Source organism: Phasianus colchicus, chromosome Z, assembly GCF_987193195.1.
Source record: "Phasianus colchicus chromosome Z, bPhaCol1.hap1.1, whole genome shotgun sequence".
Classification (NCBI taxonomy): Eukaryota; Metazoa; Chordata; class Aves; order Galliformes; family Phasianidae; genus Phasianus; species Phasianus colchicus.
Genome location: NC_143476.1, coordinates 85521328 through 85539663, shown reverse-complemented (window position 1 = coordinate 85539663; position 18336 = coordinate 85521328). Strand labels below are relative to the sequence as shown.

At 38.7% G+C, this 18336-nt stretch overlaps 1 protein-coding gene across 12 annotated transcripts in view; it reads left to right on the top strand.

The window, feature by feature from the left end:
• The window catches only part of CELF4 (CUGBP Elav-like family member 4), a 716519-nt gene that overhangs the window by 241700 nt on the left and 456483 nt on the right, over positions 1–18336 (top strand). The gene's annotated exons all lie outside the window — the stretch shown is intronic.

The window sequence follows — 18336 nt, the reverse complement described above, 5'->3', positions numbered from 1 at the left end:
TCTATACTAACAGTTAGGTATGACCTGTCAGAGCTCAGATGATACATCCAGTACAGCTGAGCTCACCTGGCTTTTCACTGCTAAGATTGCTTCTAGAATATGACAGAAACTTTCACCACTGCAGCCCTACTTCAGACCTTCTCTTTGGATGTCTGTCAAGTCCCTGTGTGGCCATACAGGTTCTTTTTAAGACCTTTGTAGTCATGACAGTATTGATGACCATTTTGACCTTTTTTTAAGTTATTTGTTCTTCTTTTCAGAGTTCCCTTCTTCCATTTCTGCTGGAGTAACTGCTCCTTTGTTTTAATTATATTAACTTTGTGCAGTCTATCAATTGTCTAGAAATGGGTTCTTTCAAAAACCTTTTATAGAGTACAAGTTTGTAGCAAATCATTCATTGTAGAAATATATACAAAATTCCAAACTATGCCCAAAGGAACTGTCAATTTGACAATTTTTTCTTCCTATATAACCCAAGAAGGAGGTATCTTCTTGATGCAGCTGATGTCCAAAAGAGCTCTGACCTTTCTGTACATTTTCTCAGCCAAATACACGGAGGGAGACAGCCTTTATAGCAGAAAAGCCTGTGGTTTATAAGCAGTGCAGTAAGGTACGTGATCAGGAAGTGAAAAGAGTGTAGACATTATTTAAGTTCTTGTCAAAATGGGAGAGAAGAGATGAGATGCAATCATGGCTGAACATTGAATAACATGGGAACAGAAAATGGTTGCACCTCTGAGCATTTAATTGTTTTGGCTTTTACAGTTAGGATGAAGACCCTTTTAGGACAAATCTTCTGAAGACATTTTCAGTGTTTTGAACTCCTCATCAAGCTGAAAGCAATGTGAAAGGAGTGAATTGCCTTAGTTGTGTGGTACTTGCATGGAAATTATAGTCAAAACACATAAAATTCTCAGAAAGTATCTGTAATGGTGACAGGAAAAGTTGGGAAGTCAGTGTTAGAAAAGGGGTCTCAGAGTTGAATATGACAGTAGTTGTGAGTGTGAAGCAAATGTTTTGGCCAGACCAGACCACAGTCTGGTCTAAATTTTTTACTATTTTTTGTTAATCAAGCATAGATATACCAACTCTACTTCCTTATTTAGTTCTTGAAATGTGTCATGAGAAAACACGTCTTTGGCTGCACCAATGCCAGACAAGCGGAGATGGGTGATCAATGATGGGGGATCAGAAAGGATGAAGGCAGTCATTTTCTACCCCTTTTCATCCCTCACCTATATATTCCTGCAAGTATTTGTTCAGGTGTAGTTCTAGTTATGTTCAGTATACTTTCAGTAGCTAAAGAGGGGCTGTAAGAAAGAAGGGGATGAACTGTTTAACAGGGTCTGCCCTGACAGGACAAGGGGAAATGATTCCAAACTGCAAGAGGGGAGATTGAATTAATATTATATAATTTAATATTAATGATATTATTATATAATTTTATATGATAATATAATAGATTAAATATAAGGAAAATATTTTTTACAGTAGGAGTGAGGAGGCACTTAAACTGGTTGCCCAGAAAGCTGGTGGATGCCCCATCCCTGAAGACATTCAAAGTCAGGGTGGACCAGGTGCTGAGCAGTCGATGGAGCTATAGGTGTCCCTGTTCATTGCAGGGCAGTTGGACTAAATGACCTTTAAAGGTCTCTTCAAATTCAAATGATTCTATGATTTTGTGTTTCTGATAGGGCTTACCTAGGACAACCAGGAGTCAAAGGGTTGTTGCTTGTTTACAGCACTACAAACAGAATGAGTGTCTCTTTTCCTACATGTTTTTCTGAGCATTCATTTTTTCTCTTAATTTTCTTTCTTCCATTTTTTCTCTTTTCAAGAGAAACGGAGAAGCACGCTGAACATATCTTCAAGGGATACATGTTAGGAAAAATGCTGAGTCTGACACTTCTCTGCCTCATATCTTAGGTGATTACATACCCATATGCAATGCGGGAGAGTATAAGGTAAAAGGATAACAGTGATCAGTTTAGATTGGAATATACAGGATAATAAGAGGAACTGAGCCTTCTGTTAATTTGAGGGAAAACAGCAAAGTCTCATCCAGCAAACTTACCATTTACTTCATCTCTCCAGCAGGTACTTCTCTACATGACAATCTTTGGTCTGAGAAGACTAGATAATTTTCAAGCCTTAAAACCATCTTCTTCTTGTAGCAAAAAATTGTATGGCAACTTAAAGTATTTGTATACAAGCTGAGAATGCCCCAATGTTTCCTGACAGCTGACAAACTAAAAAGGACGAGGCTGTCAAATGCAAAGAATGGGTCCCCTCCTTTTGGCTGCTGTCCCTCTGGTCTATTCAATTAGGATTGATCAAGCTGTGTCAAAGGTCCCTCCTCTGTTTCAGTGGTCACCAAGAGCTTTCATGATGACTAATGATACACTATCCTTAAAAAAAAAAAAAGGGGGGGGGGGCGGGGGGGGGAAGAAATAGAGAGGATAATACAAGGATTTTTTTTTTTTTTTTCCTTTTCCTACTTCTATCCTTATGTTCCAATTAGTCACATTAACTTTATGACCTACTAAATGAAATTCATCTAATTGTCATTGTTCACTGACACATCAGCCCTCTCTGCCTCCCAACATCTGCCCCTCAACTACAAAAACAGAAACAAAAACAGCAACAACAAAAAACACGTAGTCAAGGAAAAAAAATGAATAAAGAAGAGGTGGAAAAGAATTTTTATTCTTCCCCTGGAGAATACTAAAATATTTGAATCCAAATACAGGTAGTGAAGGGGAATTTGCCAATACTGCTGAGAAGAAATACGTATTCATTGTGTATCCCACATAGATTTAAAAACTGCTGGACTGCTCTGTCCAAGGTCCTAGATTAGAACTGGTGCTAGAGGATGATACAATCATCCTTCAGCTGTTCCTGTTAGTCTCTTTAATACGATCTTTCAGGTACCATTTACACTTGATAGGTCATAATATTCTTTTTGAGTACATATTAAGGTTTTAGACCGTGGCAGCACTTTCCAGATTTTTGGCACTTGTCAATATTAAAATTGAGTTTGAGTTGTAACAGATATTTCCCAGATGTTAAATTAGACCAACACCAGAAAGACAGAATGATCTCTGCAGAGAAGCTTAGATGAAAGTGACAGGATAACACTGTGAACCGAATATGAATTTATGGAGATAATTATCATTATTGCTACAACAATATAAAAATTGTTTCTATGCCATTATCTTAGAAGCTGGACAAAGACTGCTGAAGGCTTGAAGCAAACATTACTCACAGAAGTTAGTCATCTAAGTATAAATCCTTTATTTATATTCAAGGGTTAATTTTCTCCTAAAACTAAAATGTTTAAATAAAGTAATAGGGAGATACTGAGAGACTTAAAAAGCAAATAGTTCATGAGCTAAAATCTGTTAGAATAACACAGCTTCAGGGACTAATCCTTCAAAATTGCAAAGAACTTCCTGATTTTTCCATCCTGAACTCATATCTAGAATAGATCATAGGCACTTCTTGCTCATTCTTAAGAATAAATCAGTAGCTTGGGCAAGAGACAGTTTCATTCACAACATGCCAGAAGTTAATTAGGAAAGACTACAACTGATCTAAAAATGCCTGAGCCAGTGTTCACATCCTGACATTTACATCAGTCCTTAGCACTAGATAAACCAGTGGATCTCTTAGTATGGTCATATTTACACGGCAATGGCATTGGCTGTGAAATTCAGCTATTTCATTTCATTTCAAAGAAGGTTATGATACCTGTTGTCAGGGTTTTGTCCTTTCTCTGACCTGAAAGGAGAATCTCTCATCTATTGCCACAAAGTTTTCTGTGATCACTCCTTTTGTAAGACTTAGTATCCTTCCAAAAAGGCCAAATGGTGACTTCCCATCTTCCAAAGAAACTCAGTGGCAACCCAGAGTGAAAATATACTCCTAGATGCAAGAAAATCAAGAGTATTAGAAATATGAGTGAAATTAAAATGAAGAAGTATTCTGATCTTTAACAACACAGAATGGAGTGGCATTTATCTTCAGCCTTTGTATGGAAGGATCCTGAAGCATGATGGAAACACTATGACTTTAGTCTCATAAACTTAAGGTATGACTAATTATAATTGTTCAGTGCATGAGAAACAGAGGCAAGGACAGAACTAATCAAGGTTCATGGAGGGAAAAGAAGGGTCATGGTAATTTTGATAATCAAAAGCTAAAAAGGATCATGTCCCAAGAAGGTGAGGGGCAGAGACAGCCACTTAATTACATACTTACCATATCTTCACTAAAATTGCGTATTGTAATTGTTACCGGGCTCCCACAAGTTATGAAAACCATCATAGTGAAAATATGTCATTACAGCATATCATCAGAGTTAAAGACCTTGTCTTGAAGTCTAAATCACTTTTTCCTGACGTTGAAATGTAGTTCACTGGCATCAAAAGCAAATTAAAGAATCCAAGCTAATAAGATTTTCCGCCACGATTAACATTGACTCGTCAAGGAAACAGAAATGCCAACCCCACCAGTGGGAGCTGAGGAGGTGGTGTTGCAAGGCAAACAGGTTTTGGGAGCAGTGAGAAGTCAGGGATTAAGAGATAGGAAGAGGAGGAGAAGACAGTGGTATGGAAGTACAACATATGAAAAAAAGAAAGTGAGGAACAAGATGTCCAGAAGCATTAACAGCTGAGGAGTGGGAGGAGAAGCAGAGACAGAGGGGAAGGAGTTGAGCTAAACTACATGGTCACAAACAATATTGTCACCAATGAAGTTAACCACCACCCTGGTGAGACACAGCAGCCAGCCAGCCATGCTATTATTGCACAGCAGACACCAAATGAAAGGTCTGATCTGAAGGAACCTGTACAACCCAGTGGTGATTCAAAACATGTCATGACTTGTTAGCTCACAACTATGCGGCAGCCCTCTGAATAAATTAGATACCAGGCCAAAAAGGACATTGCAGTGTAAGAAAGCAAGCATTTCAAGAAACAAAGATCAGAAGCTAAAATTAGACAAGAGGATCATATTTAATTTGTGAGCATCACTGACAACTAAAAAAAGAAGTAGCTTATTTTCTGTCTATTAGTTTCTTCAAAAAGAGTATATTTTGGAAGATAAATTTCAATTTAAAAAATCAGTACTTCATAAAGAGCTAATGGGAAAATTCACTACATTTGGGCTTTGTAAAGGGCCAGAGAAAAGAAATGATAGAGAACTGTTGACATTGGTGCTATGTCTGGCACTGATGGAGATCTGGGCCAAAACCAGCTGGTCTGATTTTATTAAGTAAATTTGGCAGGAAGCACCTGAAGGATTTACAGTTGCTGCACTTGATCTAAAGCTCTTCAGATTTTCTGAATGAATGCACTTACTTGCTTCGAAACATAACTATTTCGAAGGGTATGGGGAGAGCATCAGGCTTTGATGGCAGCTCAAAATCTTGTCGATCATATATCTAGCTCAGTTTATTTTCAATTACAGCTGATACATTCCATCTGAAGGTCTAAGTTATATTTATGTCTGTTACATGACTACATAGAAAAATAAGCTACTAACTACTGCCTGTACTAAGGGGGCAGCCCTATGGCTCACCTTTCCTAGGTAAATGAATAAACAGACAAAACTAAGTAGCTTTCATGCTCGGTAACGCTCCTAAGCTAGGCTTATCTTTCCATTTCTGCATATCGTGACTCTGCAATATAATTTCCTCTAAGATGTAAATTATGAAACTATGCAGATAAGTTAAGATTTCTAATCTTTATTGCTGAGAATCAACTTTTCTTTGCACACAGAGAAACCCATTCCTCTCCCTCCAGAAATTAGAATATATAGAAGAAAGGCATCAAGTCTCGCTGTTTAATGGCAAATTGGCGTGGGGCACCAGCAGTACTAGTTGTCAAATCATTAAGTGTGCTGCCACCAATGCATCCTTCACAGCCAAGCTGTAAACAAACGGATAAAGGTGGGATTCAAAGTTACTAAGTCCCATCTTCACTTTCAAAAATTTCTCCTTCAAGTATGATGTATGATGTTCAGGCAGAAAACAAAAGGCTGTGACTGCAGAAAGCAGAGAATAATTTTACTATCTAAAACAATCCACTTTTCTCCTGACTGCCACTTCCCTGTCTGTTAGGAATTTGGTTTAATGAGGAGAGATTAGATTTGTTAAAGCTTCTGGAATAAGCAAGGAGGAGAAAAAAAGAAAAATGGTATGTGTTCCAGGGGCCAAGATGGCAGAGATGTTTGTGGCACTGGCAATATTGATCCTGAGGCAGATGTACCCCTCAGAATTCCCAGATTACAAATGACCATGTCTTTCCCCATCCTCATACCCCATTCATCCATAACCCTATTAAAGCAATAAACTCTATCCTTGAATCACAGGCTTGCTTCTGCTGCAGATCAGCAAAAAATACAGACAAGAATGTTGGGGGGGTGGGAAAAGATCATTTGAAGGCAAGTGTGGCATGTGCTCACCTGCCTGCAGCTGCTGTGGATCACAGCCCAAGTGCAGACCAGCAGATGCTGTGAATGGCTGGTACCAGACCTGATGGTTCTCCAGGCCTTTGATGACATGGTTTGATGGTAATGGCTGTTAGAAGGTGATTATGAAGTCACTTGAAAAGCTAATTTCTGCCCTGAAGATATTGTCTCCTACAAAAACAGAGTGCAATGAAAGAGAGAAATTCTGGGAAGGCATTGCTGTAGGTAACTATTTCCCTGTGGGAACTGATTTTCCCTTACATGGTTCAAGAATACTGTGTTTCAATTATTTGTTATAGGTGTCTAACATAACACTATGACTTATGCAAATGCAAGTTCAAAGGAGCACTGAATAGCTGGGAGAACCAGAATTGGACTTCAAGATTCCCATTACCTCTGCAGTTGACAGAAGTGTGTGGATTCCCTTTAGTCATCTGAAATAATACACTTAAGATTACCTACACTTATAGTATGCCAACAATTTTAGCATGGAATCAGTTGTGATCTTGGAGAAATACATTACTCTTCATTGGTTACAGTGTTGATTTGAACGACTATGTTAGAAAGGAGGCTTAAAATTTGGATAGCTTAAGGTTATTTAGACACTCTTTCCCATCTTCTCTGGACGTAGTATTTGATCTTGTATGAGAAAAAACAAAAACAAAAACAAAAACAAACAAAACAAAACAAAAACAAACAAACTAACTAACTAACAAAAAAAGACTTAATCATCTTGTTTTCTCCATAGAGGAGGTTCATAGTACAAGAGTCATTAGCATTTTGTTATTAGGTTATGGAATTTCATAAACAAAGTTAACAGTGAAGCTACCATAATGCATGAGCCACATATGCATAAGATAAATAGCTGAAACTGCCTATACAGGTACTAACTCCTGCCATTGTTGAAGTCATTGCCTATGCAGAAAATACATGCAGGTATATTTGGCAAGAAGCATGTGGAAAGTTGAGTCATTGTAAAGATTACCAACATAGGTACGGTCAATGAGGGATGACAGAGTTACAAAAGATGATGCACGAGACATTTTTTTATACCATATCTTGCATATCACAGATGCTCAGCAACATGCAGTCTTTGATGATGATTTGTGACCTGTTTGAAAGGACTTTCTTATTTACAGCAGCAAAAAGTTTTGCACCCTCCTGTAGCCTTCTACACATTTTTTAATTAAACTGTTCCAAAGAGCTATGCAGCTTCTCAGAAATATGAAGTTGAACTGTCGGTGTCTTTTTGTTTGATCTTTTCTTATACGCCTTTGAAATATTGTAAATAATATGATTAATTGTGAAAAGATGTTTTTAGCATGCAGATTTATCCCTTCCTTCTCTAGCCGACTGTCTATGTCAAGGAAAAAACTGATTTTCAAGAAGTTTCTTCTTTTACAAGAAGATCAAATTATGACGGATGAAATATGGGGCATAATTAAATAAGTGTCATAAGAGCAGTGTAAGTTTAAATTAGAAAAAAAATATTTCCATTGTAATAATGTTCTGGCTATAAGTTTCAGAAATAATATATTTTTGTAGCCTTATAATTCTTTATTCATGCCGTATCACTGAAAACCTGAGTATTTCTGTAAAAAGGAAAGGTGTCTCTTCGTAGACAAGCAAAGAGTGGAAAAGAAAACAAACAAAAATAACCAAAGCCCAACAAACCAACTGCCCTGTAAATGCGGCACCATTTTTAGAAATAAAAAATAAATGATGTCCTGCCTCCTGGGTATGCAAATCTGCTAAGTCAAGATAGTTAGTTTGACATAAGAAAGAGATAAGTATCCATGGGTTTGTCTTACTCACAGCATGTCCAGCTACCTTAGATGAGAGTGTCTCTCACACAACCCAAAAAGAAAGAAGAGGTTAAAGATTAACAGATTTTGGGAGAACCAGACTGTTTACAGATATCTTAAGATCTGAACCTGTTTAGACCATTGTTTAAAATGTGACAGAAGTTGACATTCTGAAAGTTTTCAATATCATACAGTACATTTTTTAGCAAGATCCCCATGGTTATCTGGTTTTATTTGTCTCAGAAATAGAAAGTAGAATAGGCTTTTCTAATAGCAGGCTGGCGTTTTACACACAATCCAATCTCCAAAAGTCATTGGCACAAACATTAATTTTGCTGTAGTGAGTCTGAGCTGTGCTCAGTGGTCTTAAAAATCTTGTGCATGTGTGTACATGTACATACCTGTTCATTAGTTATGGAGGTGTGTCAGCTGTTCATGGAAAATTTATTGCAGTCAAAGATGGCTGACCTAAGTGTCAAAAAAAACCAAACCAAAACAAAACAAAAAAACTGTTGGTGTTTTTCTTTCCTGCACATAATGAAGAGCATTTGCAAATAGGAGAATGACTAAGTTTCTTTAGACATCCAGGCAGCAGTGAAGTCTGTAGCTTTCAGGATGGGCTATTGTATTTCACACAATGAACCAACAGTATTTTTTTCCTTGTTTTCCTTGTTCTTTTCACAAATTCTTTTGGTGATTAAAAAATAATTAAAAAAAAAATAAAGATGATAAGCTTATGATGCTTTGTTCCCTTCTTATTATCTGTGATAGCAGTTATTTACAGATTGTTGTCGTTTTCAGCTGGCAGATGTTGACTGATGTTATATCAGTTAGAGAGAGGATCTAAAGTGACTGTACCCCAGTTTGTAAGTCTATTGCCACTGTACAAGCACACCACAAAGGTGTAGTATTGCCAGTAGTAAGTGTCACGAGTACCTCTTATTAGTGTTTATTATCATAACTGCTCATTGTATTGCCCATTATGTTAATGAATTAGAACAACAGACCTAAATGTTTGTTGTTGTATAAAGCTCATTAGTCTCTGAGAGGAACTCAGTGCAACATGAAGGTTGAGGAGCTGGGTTGCAGGAATATTACCAATTAAGTCCTATATGAACATGCAATTAGGTAGGATGACATGCTTGATTTACGTTGCTTTATGGCTAAGCAGGATAAACAGCATAGCACTGAAAACTAGCAACCTGCTCCCCCTTTGCTCATCCCCACCCTGCTGGAACCTATTCTAATGGTCTCAGTGGGAGATCAGCACACGAGAGGCAAGGTTATCGGTGCTATCCTGAAATACATTTAACTCTCTGTCAAGCTAAGAGGATGGGAACAGAATGTGTTCATGGTAAGGAACTTGCTAGTTTAGTTCCTTGAGCCCTTCTCACTGGTTTTGGTCTTCACGGGTCATCCTTCTTCAGTATCTCATGCAAGCTTTTCATGATCATCAGTTTATGAAATTATTTGCATTGTTTATATTGTTTCTTCAAATGGAGAGTTGGTTTTAACTCAGGTTTCTCCATAACTCCTTTTCTTCTCTGAGAGAATATGCTATGATTTCAGTGTATTATGCTGCACACCCCCAGATATGTAAGCATGTACCATTGGTCATGCTTTCTGTTGCATTACATCATCCTTCCATAGCTCCTTTGATTATAAATACATACTTATGTCTTTGCACACATTTATTGGAACTGCAGGGAGATGCAATTGAAAGGCACTTTCAGAAGTGCCCAGTTACCTCCAGCTTCTCAGTCATAAATTGTTAACTCCCAACTGAGACTTGGTAACTGATCATATGAGCACTCCTAATTGTTTCAGAGCAAGGTGAAATGTCAATAATGAATTAAACCATGGAATCAGCAACCATTAAATAGCAGAATGTTTTTTGTTTTTTTCTTTGTTTGTTTGTTAATTCAGTGAAAGGCACTTTATTTCCAGAATTAGAGGTTACACACACAGGTAGAATTCCAACAGGAGAGAGAAGAGTGCCACTGAAAGACACACACAGCTGATCAGCAATATCTTGCTTCTGTGTGAGGCACCTGTCTCACAAATGTGCCTTTCAAAAAGCCACATCTCCTTGCTCTTCTGGCTAGCTTCATGCCATCTTTGGCACTCACACAATGAATTGTTGAATTCTGTTTTCAATGACGTTGGCTTGGCTCTGAAACAAAGCAGGAAAGACTTTGAGGTACAACTGAGAGATAGTTTAAGATGCTGTCTCTTACCAGCTGAAACACTGCAGATTCAAACCTTAGCTATTCACAAGGCTTGAGTTAGCAATACTTTTTCTTTCCAGCATTCTGGCTGATCTAATCGAATGATGTCTTGCTGCATACCAGGATGTTTGTTTTGTGGATATCCAGTGGCTGAAAAATCTAGGTTACACTTGTAACTGTATTGATCAGGACAATATCAACGTGCCCTGAGAGTGGGTGACTACACATTTTTTTGCCCCTAAGTGTGCCTGTGTACACAGCATTAATGCACCATTTGCTGTTTCAACTGCATGGTGTTCCAGGGCTTTTCCATTCCATCTGTTCGTTAAAATTGGAATAGGAGAAACCATTTTCTGTCTTGTTCTAAATCATTGATGAATATTAGTTCTCTCATAGGCTTTTTTCCTCTATTCAGCACAAAGAACTTTACAGCACCCATTCCCTTGTTTGAAAGTTTTGACATTTCTGCTGAAATAATGTTTTTTTTTATATTATTTTATTTTATTTTTATTTTTTTAAGAAGAAAATATTGGAAACATAAATAGAGGAAAGAGTCTGCTTTAGAAGCCAAAGTAGCAACTGGGTTGGAAATGGAGTAAAGACTTAAAAAGAAACTGTAGAGGCACAGTATGTCAGTTTTGAATGGAAGGGAGAAGTGGGTGTTAAGGGGAGATCAGAAGTATCTTTTGTTTTTGAAAGAAAACTAAAGCTAGGAGTAAGGGGAGGGAGAAGCTGCAGTTGTACTAAAGAAAAAAGAGTTGAAAAGCAGAGTGACAGCCAGCCCTGATCTGATACTGTGCTCAGAGTCCCTTCCAGCACCTTTAGTGGAGCTAGCCTGGAGGCAGGGAAGGAGGCAGCTGTACAGAGTTCACCTCCCTACATTTGGTACACAGAGTATTTCAGGGAGGATTTCTAAAAAGTTTTTCACTTTTCTGTCTGTCACTTGCACAAGTATCCTACCTGAGAATTATACTGATGTCTGGTTTGGGATCGTCGCTGTTAGCACCAGCCCCATCGAGCTTGTCTCAGACCCAATCCTTAAGCATTCTGCATTATGATCTAGTCTTTTCTCCCAAAATGCTCATGCAGGTTTAACACAAGCACGTTATGATGTGAAATGTCAAGAATAGGGGTGACTCGGGAACACTCCATTAGAAATTTCTTGCCTGTTTTACACCAGAAAGGTTACTTCAACTTTACTCTAAGCTCTGTTGGACCCCCTTAAGCTGGATCCAAACAAGTGAGACACCATCGTAAGATTCATAAGAAACTTAAAATATTCCAAAATTCCTTGCACTCTTCTCTGCTTTACACAGGAGTTTTCTAGTGCACAAAGGCACAAAGACACTGTTAACCTGATACTTCATGCAAAGGAGGTAATGGCAAGTGAGAGGGAGGGCTATTACTTAAAACAAATAAAGATATCCTTTTCTATTTTCAACTTCCACCGAGGCTTTGCTGGAAGGAGTTTTCCAATCTGTGTAGATGCTAGATCAACTGTCCTTATTCCATCTGCCTGTGCTGTTTTCTCTTGATTGAATGGACTGCAGGTGAGAAACCTCTAATGTGGGCTGATGAAAGTAAAGCTGGCACTCCACAGCAATGGGAGAAAGCTGGCAGGTCTGATTTTTCAAACTTGTCTGAGAACATCTTTCCACTCTAATTTTTAACCTTCAGTTTCAAAGACAGGAAAATGACAAGAAGGAGGGTATAGAGATGCTTAAGCATTAATTCTGCACTAGTGATCTTCACAAGAATAAACTCCATGGAATTTATTTACTTTTTAAAGTAAAGGGTTTTTTACTGTTTAAAACAAGTTTTAAATCAAAATCTGTCTTTTGCTCTGATGCATGTACACAAAGAAAGAGGAAATCCTTTTAAAAAAATAGTCATTTTCTCCCATTCTTGTTACTTCTAGAAGACATCAGACTATCATTCTGTATAGAAAGGAGTATTTCCTTGTTCCATCTCATCTGGATTTGAATCTGGCATATCTACCATCAGTCTTTGATTTCAGACATTTGCGTTCTCAGAAATCTGCTGTGAAACATTTTGAACCTGGCTTTTATCTGCTGTCATCTTTTCTTAGTTGTTGTCAGTCATTTGGCATTGGCAAAGCTTAGGTCTTACATTCATCATGCAAAAGATCTTGAACCAATAGCTGATCCACAGGGCTGTTCCTGTTGAGAGACAGATCTTCAGTTTTCTAGACGAAAGTTCCAAGGAAGGTATGACTAAGACTGATTTGGACTGGAGTCAAGCTATTTGCAAAGTCTGGTTAATTATCATGAAGGAGGAGGAGCGAGGTAATCATTGCCATGTGCTTCCCAGAAAATTTTATGTGAAAGAAGATTGAAAGGAGTATCAAGAGAGTCCTGAGCAATGAAATGAATGCTGCAGCCTTTGAACTCCAGGATTTCATATTTCCTGGAGGTCAGGATCGTTTGAGCTAGAGGTGGATCCCACATGGGCTTGTGGCTTAAATTCAGCCCACCTAGCTTTATACAATTACCTGAGAAACTTACAGCATTTGCCTAATAACCACAGACCGCTAAAGGTGGGAGGGGGGAACTTCCAGAGGGAATACAACCACTTAATATTTGAATTGCTTATTTCTTTTTCTCTACTGACTATATTGAGAGATTAGGATGGCTGAACTCCAAGCTTTGGCATCTTAGCTAAATACCTGAAGTTACATGGAATATCTGGGCCACTGTCCAATTAAATCACTCTTGAACTTAGATGGATTTTACCCTGATTGTAATTCAGAGCCAGGACCACTTCCAAATCACAGTTCTGTATGAATTGCATGGCAAAGCACAGGGTGGTTTCCTGAGCTTAGATGAACAGCAGTATCTTCTGTGATATATACCGGTGAGGCAAGAATCCCTTTTAGTCACAGGACTAATACACCAGTAGTGAAGTAGAACAGCTTAGAAAGGAAAGGTCGACTTCTTCAAAACCAAACTAACGGTGAACAAACTCACTGCCTTAATGCATACCAATTAAAAGGAAATCAGGATGGGTAATTAACTTTTCTTTCAAGTGTTTGTACAATTCACTTTCCCTCTGTTACATTTCCTGAGCACTCCTAGTGCTAAGCTCTGAAGATGTTGAATAATGACTTAAACCACTGAGTTAAAAGTTTATACTCTTAAAAGATCTCTTCTCCCATTCAATCCATTTCACATACTGCCCTGCACCAAGAAATACAATAAAATGAACTATAACCATAAATCTATGGGTGTTTTTAATGTACCTCATTCATAGTTTCTCAGGCTAATGATATGAGTCAGACTGCAGAACAGGGGAGTTGTTACATTTATGTTGTTAAATCTTCAGTCTTACCACTATGGCTTTTCTCAGTCCTCTATTCTCTTTCCAGTACAGCTTGCTGATCTATTTTCTGTTTATTTTTCAAACATGGGCCTTCTGCCTCCCACACCATCCAGCATCCCACCCACCTCCCCTCCCGCTCTGACTTTCCCAAAGCAAATAGCGCATTCAAATCGAACCAGATTGACAGGTGTGTGACAGATGGATGGACAGAAAACTGGATCGGTCCAAACTCCTTGGCACTTGAAAAATTGACAACACAACCAAAGAAGCGTAACGGGGAAAGATAGATTGGCAAATGGAATAAATGGTCCCCAGAAAGTTTGCGATTAATCTTTGCCCTGTCAAGTAATGGCCTGATAATGCAGGAATTTAATGGAAATGACTTCTGCTAGTTCAGAGGCATCCATTAGTGTGGAGTAAAGCAGGAGACAGTAATAGTCATTGTTTCTTTTCCTAGCTTTTGCAAATGAGAGGAGATTAAAGTTGTATCATCTCTACCCAGCTTCATTCTCCCAAACGTCAAATTCACACCTTTGTACTCTTCTCCTCTTAAGGGACATCATTCATGAGTTTGAAGCTACTCTCCTAGAAATATGCAGTTATGTTTGATCCAATACTCACTTTTGCTCTCCAATATGAACTACATACTACCTAATGAAGTCAGCACTGAAAGGGAGTGAATGTTGTTTGCTAAAACCAAACACCTTTCAAAAACTAATGCACTCTCACTTGATGCACTCTCACTTCTGCCTTGAGAAAGACAGATTTTCCCATTTTTGTGCATCAGTTAGTCCTGCCTCAATTTCCCCTTTATAATTTCTAGACTGTTATCTTGTAATAGCTCACAGGCAAGCCCAGAATAGTTCTGCCAGGCAAGCCCACAATGAACATTTCGGGCCAGAACAAATGCTGACCCAGTATAAGAATAGACAATGACTTTTCCCATGAAATTCTTACTATAAGGACATCCCAATCTTTAATTATCATGCTCAATAGTTACTGATAGACCTGTGAATTTGCCTAATCTGTCTTTCTGAAGTTTGTTTCTGGTGTACCATATGAAGGGGAAAAAAAAAGAAAAAAAAACACAACTTCAATATGCTTGTCTGCTCACTTCATTAGCTTCAAGTATTCAAAGCAGGTGGTGGCACTTTTGTCTTCAGTCCTCTGATTCCAGCCAGGGGCTCATTACCCATGATGTCAGGAAGGAGCTGTTGGACAAAAGAACCCAAAGCAGCAGCATGCAGATGTGTTGCATCAGTGCGGTGGTGTCTGCACTCCAAGCATCTTGCTATTGACTGAGATAACCCAGGCCTAAGTGACATGACTAAATCACCTTCACGTTGGCAAGAAGGGGACTGGCTGGGGAGCAAAAAAGGGGATCCCAAGTGCTAAGTCACATCAGTGCAGCTGCAGCTCTGGGGGAGGGAGGATGCAGGGGGGCGGAAGGAAGCTCATTATGACTGATAAATAGAGGGCTCCTGTTGTCAGCAATGTCATTGTGTTCACCTTTTTCACAGTCCCCTCTTTCCAGCTGTGTAATTAATTAATGGATTGGAAGTGCTTAGTTTCTAGTGATCTACAGGTTGACCTTGCACCTTCCCCTGCATGTCTGGGATTGATGTCGGTGGGTCCAACTTTGACCAAAGCGATCTCCCTCTTTACTGTCTCACTATCAGCCCTTGAGATAACAATAGTGAGTCCTATGCTTTTCTCTGTATGGTCCTTTCATAGTGCTAAGTAAAAGGAAGCGACATCTTTATGTTTTGGTCAGATTGTTATACTAGCTTTGCCCTAGGAAAAATGTTGACATAAGATACAGGTCTCTGTAAAAGTGGAACTAGTAAGTCAAAAGCTAGAACTGAGATCACAGCTACTTTATCTCTTAGGCTGAGGGATCAGCACATCAGCTGATTTTGGCCTGTTCAAAAGTGTTCTTATAAATCCAACATAGCTTTTCAAGTTCTTTTGCAGACAGTGATGAGAAGAGTGCCCCCATCTTCCTCCCTGCTACAGGTATCTGTCTCAGAATGGGATAAATCTCCTCCAGGAGAGGTGTTTCTCCTTACTTAAGGTAGAAAGAGTGTATATAAGCTGGTTCAAGTAGATGCTTGATGTTGAGGTAGCTGAAATTAGGAAACATTTTTCATCCTCATTATCTCTGCTTTACACTTACAAATGAAACTAGAAGATCTATTACTCCACCATTTGTTTTTATCTTTATTCATTTGTGTAAACTAATGGCAGACAATGTTGCTTCACTGCTCTTTCAGGACAGAGTAGATTTTTCCTTCATAGTGCGGTAGGATGCTATATTTTGACTTTGGGAGAAAAACAGTGTTGATAACACACCAAAGGACATTTCAGTTTCTCATCTTGTGCTGCCCTACCTGTGAGAACTGAGCAGGCACAAGCAGTTGGAAGGGAACACAACCAGAACTCAGTTTAACCTCCTCCAATGAGTTCTACTTTGCTTTTTTTTTTTTTTTTCCAATTCTCTCCTCCATTCCACTGTGGGGGGGAGAGGGAAGAGGAGGGGGGAAGGTGAGTGAACACTACCTGCCACATTAAACCACAACACCCTGTTAATCAGAAAGTTACAATTGGTTATAGTGTCTGAAGAACCTGTACTGTCACTTAATCGCTTGAGATGGTTACACAACTTTTTTTTTTTTTTTTTTTTTTCCTGGTGTGTTGTGTGGATAAAATATCATTAGCTTTATAATCAACATCGTGAGTGAAAATCTGAGTAAGTACACTTGATGACCTGGCTGGTAAATCTTCCTGACAATTTTGCAAAACAGACTCAGGCTATTGATTAAAAGTTGGCTGGAAATGATCCTTTCACCTCTGGGTCACTGGACTCCATTTGACTTAGGGCATTCAGGAGCAAAAGTGGCTGTTATCAAATGATAAGAGCAGGCTGAAGGTCTTAACCTAGTCTCAAGAGAAAGAAGTTCGGGGTATGGAGATCTCAATCAGTTTAAGTTATACGAGGGATAGCTCACTGGGTTTACATCACAAAGGCATCCTTTTCTTGTTTTTACAGAGGAGTATGTAAGATTATAATTATTTCATCTCCGAGGAACCAGAAGGAAAAATTCCAAAAGAACACTCAAAAATCTGATGGTCTCTTCTTTCAATGTTTCAGTTTACCTGTAAAAACAAACGTTTCATTAGCTAAACATTTTCCAATCTTAATCACCTAAAGCCTTCCTAAAACTTGCTGGGTTGTTCTGATATTTACAGGATCAGGTATATGATCAATCTTGTGTTCAACTCTCATGATTAAAGGTTTTGTCTTACATTAATCACCTAAGCAGAAGCCCAACTTTTGCATGAAGAGTCAGACCAAAAACCCATCTTGTCCATTATCCTCTTTACCAACACTGGCTGAAAGTGGGTGCCTGAATAAAGGCAGGAGAGAAAGGCAGAAAGATTTTGCAAGTTCCTCGCAGTTTTCTTTCAGTAAATTCAGGTAAGGCATTTTCCAAAGTTACCTCCTTGCATCTAGGAGTAGTGGGTGGAGTTTTCTCTGTTGAATTTTCTTGCAGCTTTGGGACAGGTGCAGATTTTTTGCCTGTATTTTGAAGCACGGAGTTTCACAATTGACTACTGTGTGAATAATCAGCTCCTTTCTGTATTTTGAACCCACTGCATGCTATTTTCATGTAATAGTCCCTCATTCTTGTGCTGGAAGGATACTGGACAGTCATTCACTGACAATCTGCTCCATATCCTTCACTTCACGCTACTGAGAGTTTTACAGACCTCTATTACCTCCTGCTTCAGCTTGGTCTCCCATGAACAGATTTTAAAGAAAAAGCTCATTTCTTAAGTGAAGGATTTTGTTACATTTAAAACAAACAAACAAACAAACAAACAAAGCCTTTTTTTTTTTTTTTTTTTTTTTTTTTTTTTTTTCTCTGCCTTTGAGCTGCAGTCTGCAGGGAAAACCAGCCCAGGAGGCAACCAGGCCAGAGAAAACACAATTCAGTTCACTGAAGAAAACAATCAGAACTCCAAAGCCAGTTTCTGAGACCAATTTCATTATGGTGCTGCCTTCTTTGTAGCCTCCAATTATGGAGCAATTACGGGATTTGGGGGGAGAGCATCTGGCAGTGGTTTCTCTCTTACCCGCTCCATTCTCTTCACCCTTTTCTCTGCCTCCGAGTTAGATGCTGTTTGTATTTCTCCTCTTCAAATGTGCATCAGCATTTCAAATGAAACTTTGGACCACCGCAGTGGCAGCTTTTTAAAAGGATACAGCACGAGATTCCTCTGTCTCCTCTCCTCCGTTGGAGAGCAAAGGCAAACCAGAAGAGGGATATTAATGTGCAAATTAGCGCAACCTGACTGGCTCCAGATTGCTACTTAGAATTTGCATATTAATAAATGTTTTTGTGACAGCATTTAGCAGATCAAGAAGGGCAGAGATTAAAAAAGTCAACAAGATTTTTAAGCTTTTCCCTTCTATTTCCTTCTCTTCACAC